The sequence below is a fragment of the Triticum aestivum genome, chromosome 5B, assembly GCF_018294505.1.
Source record: "Triticum aestivum cultivar Chinese Spring chromosome 5B, IWGSC CS RefSeq v2.1, whole genome shotgun sequence".
NCBI lineage: Eukaryota > Viridiplantae > Streptophyta > Magnoliopsida > Poales > Poaceae > Triticum > Triticum aestivum.
The window spans coordinates 364,559,072-364,567,459 of record NC_057807.1 but is presented as its reverse complement, the minus strand read 5'-3'; the positions used below and the strand labels follow the sequence as shown (position 1 = coordinate 364,567,459).

The 8,388-nt window shown below is 39.4% G+C and overlaps 1 long non-coding RNA gene across 2 annotated transcripts; it reads right to left on the bottom strand.

Moving 5' to 3' along the window:
* Positions 1-382: 382 nt before the first annotated feature.
* Positions 383-3,431, bottom strand: LOC123111879 (uncharacterized). Of its 2 annotated transcripts, none has more exons than XR_006454853.1 (4): positions 2,918-3,431; positions 2,523-2,744; positions 848-2,280; positions 383-731 (listed from the first exon to the last, which is right to left on the bottom strand). It is a non-coding gene; the product is annotated as an uncharacterized lncRNA (long non-coding RNA). The 2 variants fall into 2 exon arrangements; XR_006454852.1 differs by having other exon boundaries at positions 848-944; positions 2,918-3,430.
* Between the last annotated feature and the right edge of the window lie 4,957 nt (positions 3,432-8,388).

Genomic DNA, 8,388 nt, shown 5'->3' with positions numbered 1-8,388 from the left:
GACTTGGTCATGAGAGTTAGTTCATGACATACGACATCAATAAGGGTTAGCCAGTTCAAGGAACTGGGTCACGGGACATCAAGCTCAAAGCACCGCTACTTGACTCTGTCAAGAAACCCATGCACCTACTCGTTTCAATTCAGAAATCAGAAAGCCAGGGCAAAATCGCACACATGCGTGTGTGTTCTAGCACATCTGGTAACTAACGACAACTAAGAAAATGCAACGTTGATAAAATAGAAAATGCAACGTTCATAAATTGCTTTGCTTGTTGTTTTGTAAATCCGATTGCACATATGAACATAGAATAACATTGGAACATCCAATAAATGTAAACCAACAAAGAAAAGGTACAGAAGAACTGAGGAAACTCAGAGGCTCAGAACAAACTAAAAGACCATAAAATTCAGATAAATTACCTTTTGTACAATTTACAGGGACCCAAGGAGCAAGGATTCCCAATTAAAAACAGAGCAGAGAGATATTAACACAATAGAAAATCAAGAATAATTCGAAAAACATCTACTTCTATGGTAATATTGATACCACTCTTCTTCAGCAAGCAACCATCAACAGCTACATTCTTACTCTTGACAAAAGATGTTTGGGAGTTAGGCCTAAAACTTCAGAAAAAATACGCTGAGTTACGAATAGAATACCTGATTGAGAGCTGAGCTTACAGGCTAAGAGAATTGAGATTTCCATTGGCCAGGTCTACTGGAAGTTGTCTCCTGAGGTTCATACATAGGAAAGGAGTTTCAATAGAAGATTTGAACTTCAAGGTTATTATTTTCATGTGAAAAAAAAATCTTAAAGTGATCTTGTGAGCTACTTAATTAAGAATAACCTTAGTTCTGATGCTATATGAGGGAGTTCTTGTTGATTTGCGCAATCCAAGTAGCTAGCTGCCTTTAAAAAAACATCTACAGTGGCATGTCTTGATTCTGTACACAGAACATCAAATTTCAGCAATTACTCATCTTCTTTCACCAATCCTATAAGAAGTGGCAAGTAGTCTTGTGCAAATCTATCACCATTTCCAATCTTGTGCAGGCAAAATGCATACCAACATATACACTAACCAGGTAAATATGGGGATGCTACACAAACTTGAAGGCCTATAGAATGCAAATATTTTACCATTTCGGAGTGCACATATGTGTTGCAGATGTTTTAAGAAGGATGAGTTTCACATCTGAATAATTTAGATACAGATTATTAACATGATCGAGAATGCACCTCACTGCAGCAAAAATTGTCAACATCTCTCTCATCAGTCGAGTAGTTGCTTGCTGAATTTCTTATTAAGAAGCCAAATGATAACAAATAAAATACTTGCAACTAAATTTGAGATTTAAAAGGAAAGGAGAATGAACATACAAAGTAGTATAGTTCAGAAACAATTAAGTGCGTACTTCCTGTATTAAGTTTGATCCTATGATGATCAATATCACATTGTACACTGCACGAGGGAATCGGTGATTTGTGCAAACCACTTAATATTTCAGAGTAGTAGGTATTCTAACCACATCTCTAATATGTTAGAACCACAACTAAATCTAGGGTACTGCTCGTAATTAAGGATAATTTCTCTAGTTGCATAGAGAGTGAAAGGAGCTCCTTTGGTTGCAGTATGTGTGAATCTTTCTTTGCTGAGATCACGTGTATCCAAATAATTTCCAACTCCCAAACATTTGCTCGGTGATGGACTAAAAAAATGTTTGCAGTTATAAGACATAAATGTTTGTTACATTATCATGTAAAAAGCTACATTGCAAACCTATCTTCTTCATATTCAGAGAGTAAATAAACGAAACATTGGAATTGACGGCTATCTAGAAACATACTCCCTCTCTAAACAAATATAAGACCTATTAGATCACTAAGAAAATGAATACTTGATCACTCCCAACTGATATTTCCTTTGAGCTTGATGTTTGTGCGATTCTGGTCCCAACTTGAATTGTTGTTTTTGTGTTGAAATATGAAAGCTCTACCGAAAGCACAACAGACCAAGTAAATGGTGGTAATACTATTACTCGTTCAAAAAATCCTCCTATAACTAAAATATTTATCTTAGACCCATCCAGCAAACTATGTGTCATGTGTCTTTCATAAAAAAGAAATCCAAAGAAATATTGCAGATCAAGTAAGATAATCTATACAATCTCACATCAAGGAGAGCATCCCTCCTTTCATTTGGTCGGCCACTTTTATTTCAGGTATAACCGGGAAATTGATCGTAGTTGTCTGATGCTCATAATTCAATTCATTTTTTATCTGCAAGGATGTATAAAATGCTCTTCATTAGGCTAGTAGCAAAACTTACTAATGTGTGTGCCCGTCTATCGACTTGTATGTATCAGTAGAAAGACTACATCGTGCCATTAGGAAGAGGTACGTGCATACATGCAGGACTATGACTTTGCATATCTATGTGGCATCACAGAATGAATTCATTATCCATCTGCTAGACATTTTGACAAGAGCCAATGTAATTAGGACGTGCTAGGAGAGCAAACCTGGAGCTTGAGTCCATCATCAGGGCGGCCCTGTTTAAGTTTCAGGACAATTAATCCCCAAGCTCGTTTTATAATCTGCTGTCTCTTCCTTCCCTGTTGAATCAACCGATCCATGGCCTTGGTCTGCTGTCTAGTCTGTTTTGGTACAGATTCACAGAAGACACTAATCAAACATCACGACAGCATACTGTTTGGAATTCAGAAATCCATTCAAGTCATGCCCTGCAAAGGATGATTCATCAGTATATCGGATAAATCACCAAGAATGATTACCAACTGATTACCAACTCAAGCAACATGTTCTAGAAAAAAATTCAGGCACGCCATGGTTTCCAATTCAGAAGATGAAACACAACAAACAGGATGTTCAGGCCAATTCTAAAAATCAAACATACCGCTATCGAATCTTAGGCTGGCGTACTCCTTAGCCTTGCCTGGCAAGCCCGTCGGCCGGTCGCCGGAGCCGCCACCGCTATCGACCGCCTCCCTGACCCTGCGCCCCCTTCTCCCTCTCCTTTCTTCCTCTCTCCCTCACGCCCTGTCTCTCTTTCTACGGATGAGCAGGACGCCGCCGCCACCGGAGCAAGCCGCCGCGCCAGCAGCAGCCGGATCCGCTCGTCTTCCTCGCGCCGGCGCCGCGGCCTCGCGTCACCCACCGGCCGCCTGCCCGTTCCGGCGAACTCCAGCGCCGCCAATCTTTTCCCCTGCGTCGAGGAGTTGCTCGAACCACCGCCATCCGCTGCGTGGGCCAGGCAGCCCATCCAAATCTGCAGCTCGCCCGCGTGGGCTACCCCGATGGCCAGACAGGAAGACCATCCACGCGTGGCGGCGGCGGCGGCCGTACCCCGAGCTCTCCTTCGATGCATACATGCCCATGTGTCCTGTATTTCTTTTTGGTTTCCAACCCTTGTGTTAGGCTGAATAAAATTAAGGCCCAAGCCCAGAAACAAACGAAACGTTTTCTCACTTTAAAAGGATCGCGCGTTAAATACAAGAAACTACATGGGCTTTTAATGAAAACATCCTAAACGAAACGTTTTCTGACTTAAAAAGGGACTGCGAGTTGAATAACTAAAACACCAGGGACTTTTCTGCAAAAGTACTAACGACGGACGACCAGAAGCAATTGCTGGTTTATTAGTAGGTAAAGATAGTTAGGAGACCATACGTGCATGCTTCGGGAATCATAAGCCTTAACACCAATATCCTTACTAAACACACACATTTACTAGATCCTCCCACATATTATCATCTCTATATCGGAAAACTATTGCAAGGAATCAAACATATCATATTCAGTGATCTACAAGTCTTATGTTGGGTTTTATGACTAACCATGTGAATGACCAATTCATGTCATCTCTCTAAATAGATATAAGTGAGGCAAGAGAGTTTGATTCTTTCTACAAAAGATATGCCCACGCTCTAACAAATATAAGTGAAGCAAAAGAGCATTCTACAAATGGCGGTTTTCTATGTGAAGAGAAACAGGCAATCCAAACTTCAAATGATATAAGTGAAGCACATGAAGCATTCTATAAAGCCATACTCAAAAGATTTAAGTGAAGTGCAATGAGCATTCTATAAATCAACCAAGGACTATCTCATACCAGCATGGTGCATAAAAGAAAAGTGAAAACTAAACTCAAAAGATGCTCCAAGATTTGCACATAGCACATGAATGAAACGAATCCGAAAACATACCGATACTTGTTGAAGAAAGATGGGATGCCTTCCGGGGCATCCGCAAGCTTAGACGCTTGAGGCTCCTTGAATATTTACTAGGGGTGCCTTGGGCATCCCCAAGCTGGAGCTCTTTCCTCTCCTCCTTTTCCTCAAATCGAGACCTCCTCGATCTTTGAACACTTCATCCACACAAAACTTCAACAGAAAACTTGGTAAGATCCGTTAGTATAATAAAGCAAATCACTACTCTAAGTACTGTTGCAAACCAATTCATATTTTGTTTTTGCATTGTAGCTACTGTAATATAACTTTTCCATGGCTTAATCCACTGATAGAAATTGATAGTTTCATCAAACCAAGCAAACTATGCATCAAAAACAGAATCTGTCTTAAACAGGACAGTCTATAGTAATCTGAACATTCACCATACTTCTGGTACCCCAAAAAATTCTGCCAAAATTAGGAAAAATAAAACATTTGTATATAAAGACAATGCAAAAAGTTTCAGAACCGTTTGATGTTCCGTAAAAAATGACAAATCACGCACTACAGCCAAAGTTTCTGTCCTGCACCGCACAAACCAACAAGCATTGTAAACATCCTAAAGGCAAACCTTGGCACATTATTTTTATAATACAATGGAATTGTACAAGGCGATACTTATTTTTTATGAAAAGTTTCTGTAACTAAGATTCACAAAGTTTTCGTGAGCATGAACAAAGTTCAAGGAGCTCCCCCACTTCAACAATGCTTGTCTTTCTCACTTTCACTTTCCATTTTGAAAAGTTTTGGGTTCTCCTCTTTATTTTTTTGTTTTTAAACTTTATGAAAGCACTCAACAGAAATAAATGACTCTCTAAAACTTCTGGGTTGTCTCCCTGGCAGCGCTTTCTTTAAAGCCATTAAGCTAGCATATGGTGCTCAAGTAATGGATCCACCCGGATCCCAAGGTATATCAAAGCCAATTTTAATTAACAATGATTTGTAATTTAGTAGTGAGCACAAAGTAACATATATCAAGCAATGACGAAGTCTAACTCTCTTCCTATGCATTCGCATATCATAAAAGAACAATTCATGCACACCAAGTAAAGGCCAATGCATAGTATAAACAGTTTCTTGAATTTTATCATATTGGAAACATAGAGAGGTGGATATATAGTTCCTCTCTCATAATAATTGCAAGTAGGGCCAGCAAGCACATGCATATTATATCTATCAAAATCATCATGTGTAGTAGTAAAATGCAACCCATCAATATAATCCTTAATAAGGGCAAACTTCTCTGATATAGTGTAGTCGGGAGAATTCAAAAAGATAATAGGACTATCACGCGTGGGTGCAATAGCAACAATTTCATGTTTAACATAAGGAACTATAGCAAGTTCATCTCCCTAAGCATCATTCATATTGTCATCATGGCCACAAGCATAGCAAGCATCATCAAAAAGGGGTATTTCAAGAGAATCAACGGGATCATAAAAATCATCATCGCAATTATCCTTCGGTAAGCACGAAGGGGAATTAAATAATGTATGAGTTGAAGAGTTATTCTCATTAGAAGGCGGGCACGGGTGATCAATCCGCTCTTCCTCCTTTTGTTCTTCGCTCTCCTCCTCATCTTTTTCATCCAATGAACTCACAGTTTCACCAATTCCTTCTTCCATAGACTCCTGCAAAATATTAGTCTTTTCTTGGACAACGGAGACTTTCTCAATAAATGCATCAATTTCGGAATTGTATTCATAATTCTCATAACAATATTTAAGTATAGCAAAATTTTCAGGTCTATAAACAACATCACAAAGATTTTCACACGTTTTAAACAAAGATTCAATTTCATAATCGCCCATAAAAGCAACGAATTCTTCTATTTGTTCCACATCATAGTAATCATATATACCATTAGCATAAGAAGCCAAGGTTTTATTATCATTAAATTTGCATGAAAAGGAAAGGTGTGGAGCCTTCATCCTAGAGCAACAAGTATAATCATATCTCAAGCATAGTTGACGAGCATACCAATGCAACATTTGAATTTGATCCCATAATAGTTTCCCTTTTTGTGTCAAGCGATAATCCCTAAAGTATTCATGTTGATCCATCGTGTCTCCCATAACATAATTGAATGGGGTTTTCTCAGGATTATCAAAGTAGTACATAATATTTTTCACATAACCAGCATCAAGGGTTTTAGGAGGTTCCCCATCTCCATGAGTAGCAAGTACACCTAATTTTTTTGGTATTTCGTGTTCCATATCCATAACTAAAGATAGAGATCAACTTAGAACAGCAAATAAAAATTACTTAGTGATAAAGCAAACAAGCACACACGAGAATATTCACCCCACGCTATGACTCCCCGGCAACGGCGCCAGAAAAAGGTCTTGATAACCCACAAGTATAGGGAATCGGTTGTAGCCTCTTTCGATAAGTAAGAGTGTTGAACCCAATGAGGAGCTAAAGGTAGAACAAATATTCCCTCAAGTTCTATCGACCACCGATACAACTCTACACACGCTTAGCGTTCGCTTTACCTAGAACAAGTATGAAACTAGAAGTACTTTGTAAGTGTTGTTGGATAAGTTTGCAAGAATATAAAGAGCATGTAAATATAAACTAGGGGCTGTTTAGATAAAGAAGCAATAAAGTTAGTAAAGTGAGTGTGGAAAAGTGGTGGTAGGAGTTGTGAAATTGTCCCTAAGCAATTGACTACTTTACTAGACCGATAACAAGTTTTATGTGGGAGAGGCCACTGCTAGCATGTCATCCCTGACTGATAGAGGCAAAGGTGTCCCGTCTTTCGATGTGATGATGGATATCGCTTTGGTGGAAGTCGACTTTGACGATCCGACTATGAACATGCGAGGACGTCGCGCCTTAGCAATCGCTAAACCAACTCCGAGAGGTTATTGACCACGCCGGAGCACGATCAACCTGACCACGAGGGTATGTTTCCTGCGAGAAAACGAAGAACAAGCAAGAAACTGAGATTGCAATCTGGATATTGCAAATATAAAATGGAAGCTTTATTGATCAAGGTGGGCTTCTGTGACGCCTTTGTCTGGTCGTTGAACACAAACGAAGTACGCGAAGTTGCAGCTATGGCGAACTTTAATCTAAACAAAACCCAAAGTCTAAACGATGCCCTAAGGGATGTATATATGGAGGAAGAGGGGGTGAATTTCGTGGCCCTTGGTGGAGGGGTCCGAAACTAACCCTATCTCTTGTTTCCCCACACATACGGACTCTAAAAATAGCCTATACTTATGTATTTCGAAATTACATGGGCCTGGCCCAATAATAAGGTGACACAACACCTAGAATAGCTTCTGGACGAAATTTTTGAAGTGGCATCTTGTATATTTCATCCAAGGCTTCATGCACTCATTATGGTGGCTTCAAAGTCCTGAAATCATCACTTGTAACTCCGTTCTTGTTCTCCTTGCGCATGCCATCATCTCCATGCTTGTTCTTGCTCCAATGTTCATCCTTCTCCAAGCTAGGCCCTTCATTTGTAAGCAAAACAAATGTATCCAACTTAGGCAACATCATATTCTCATGAACATTAGAATCATTACCAAGAAACGAAAGTACCTGATAATTTAATTGGCGTGCGCGAGCTCTAGTAATTGGTCCAGTATATGTAGCAGTAGGGGCTGTGTGGTGTAACAATGGTATTGATGTCCTCATCATCCTCCCCTTCTTGAAATGAAGTCGTCCTCGACGGAAGCTCATCTTCCTCACCCAAATAAGGCTTCAAATCTGCAATGTTAAAAGTGGGACTAACCCCAAAATCTGCAGGCAGCTCTAGTTTATATGCATTATCATTTATTTTCTCCAACACCTTAAAAGGACCATCAACACGTGGCATTAACTTTGATTTGCGCAAATCAGGAAATCTATCCTTACGTATGTAACCAAACAAGATCTCCAGGTGCAAACACAACATGTTTTCTACCCTTATCTCCAACAAGTTTATATTTAGCATTCATACGCTCAATGTTTTCGTTAGTCAACTCATGCATTTTTAGAATCAATTCAGCATGTTGTTTAGCACCAAAATTAACCTTCTCCGAAGATGGAAGAGGCAACAAATCAATAGGTGCACGAGGTAGGAAACCATACACAATTTCAAAAGGGCACATCTTAGTAGTAGAATGCAATGAACGATTATAAG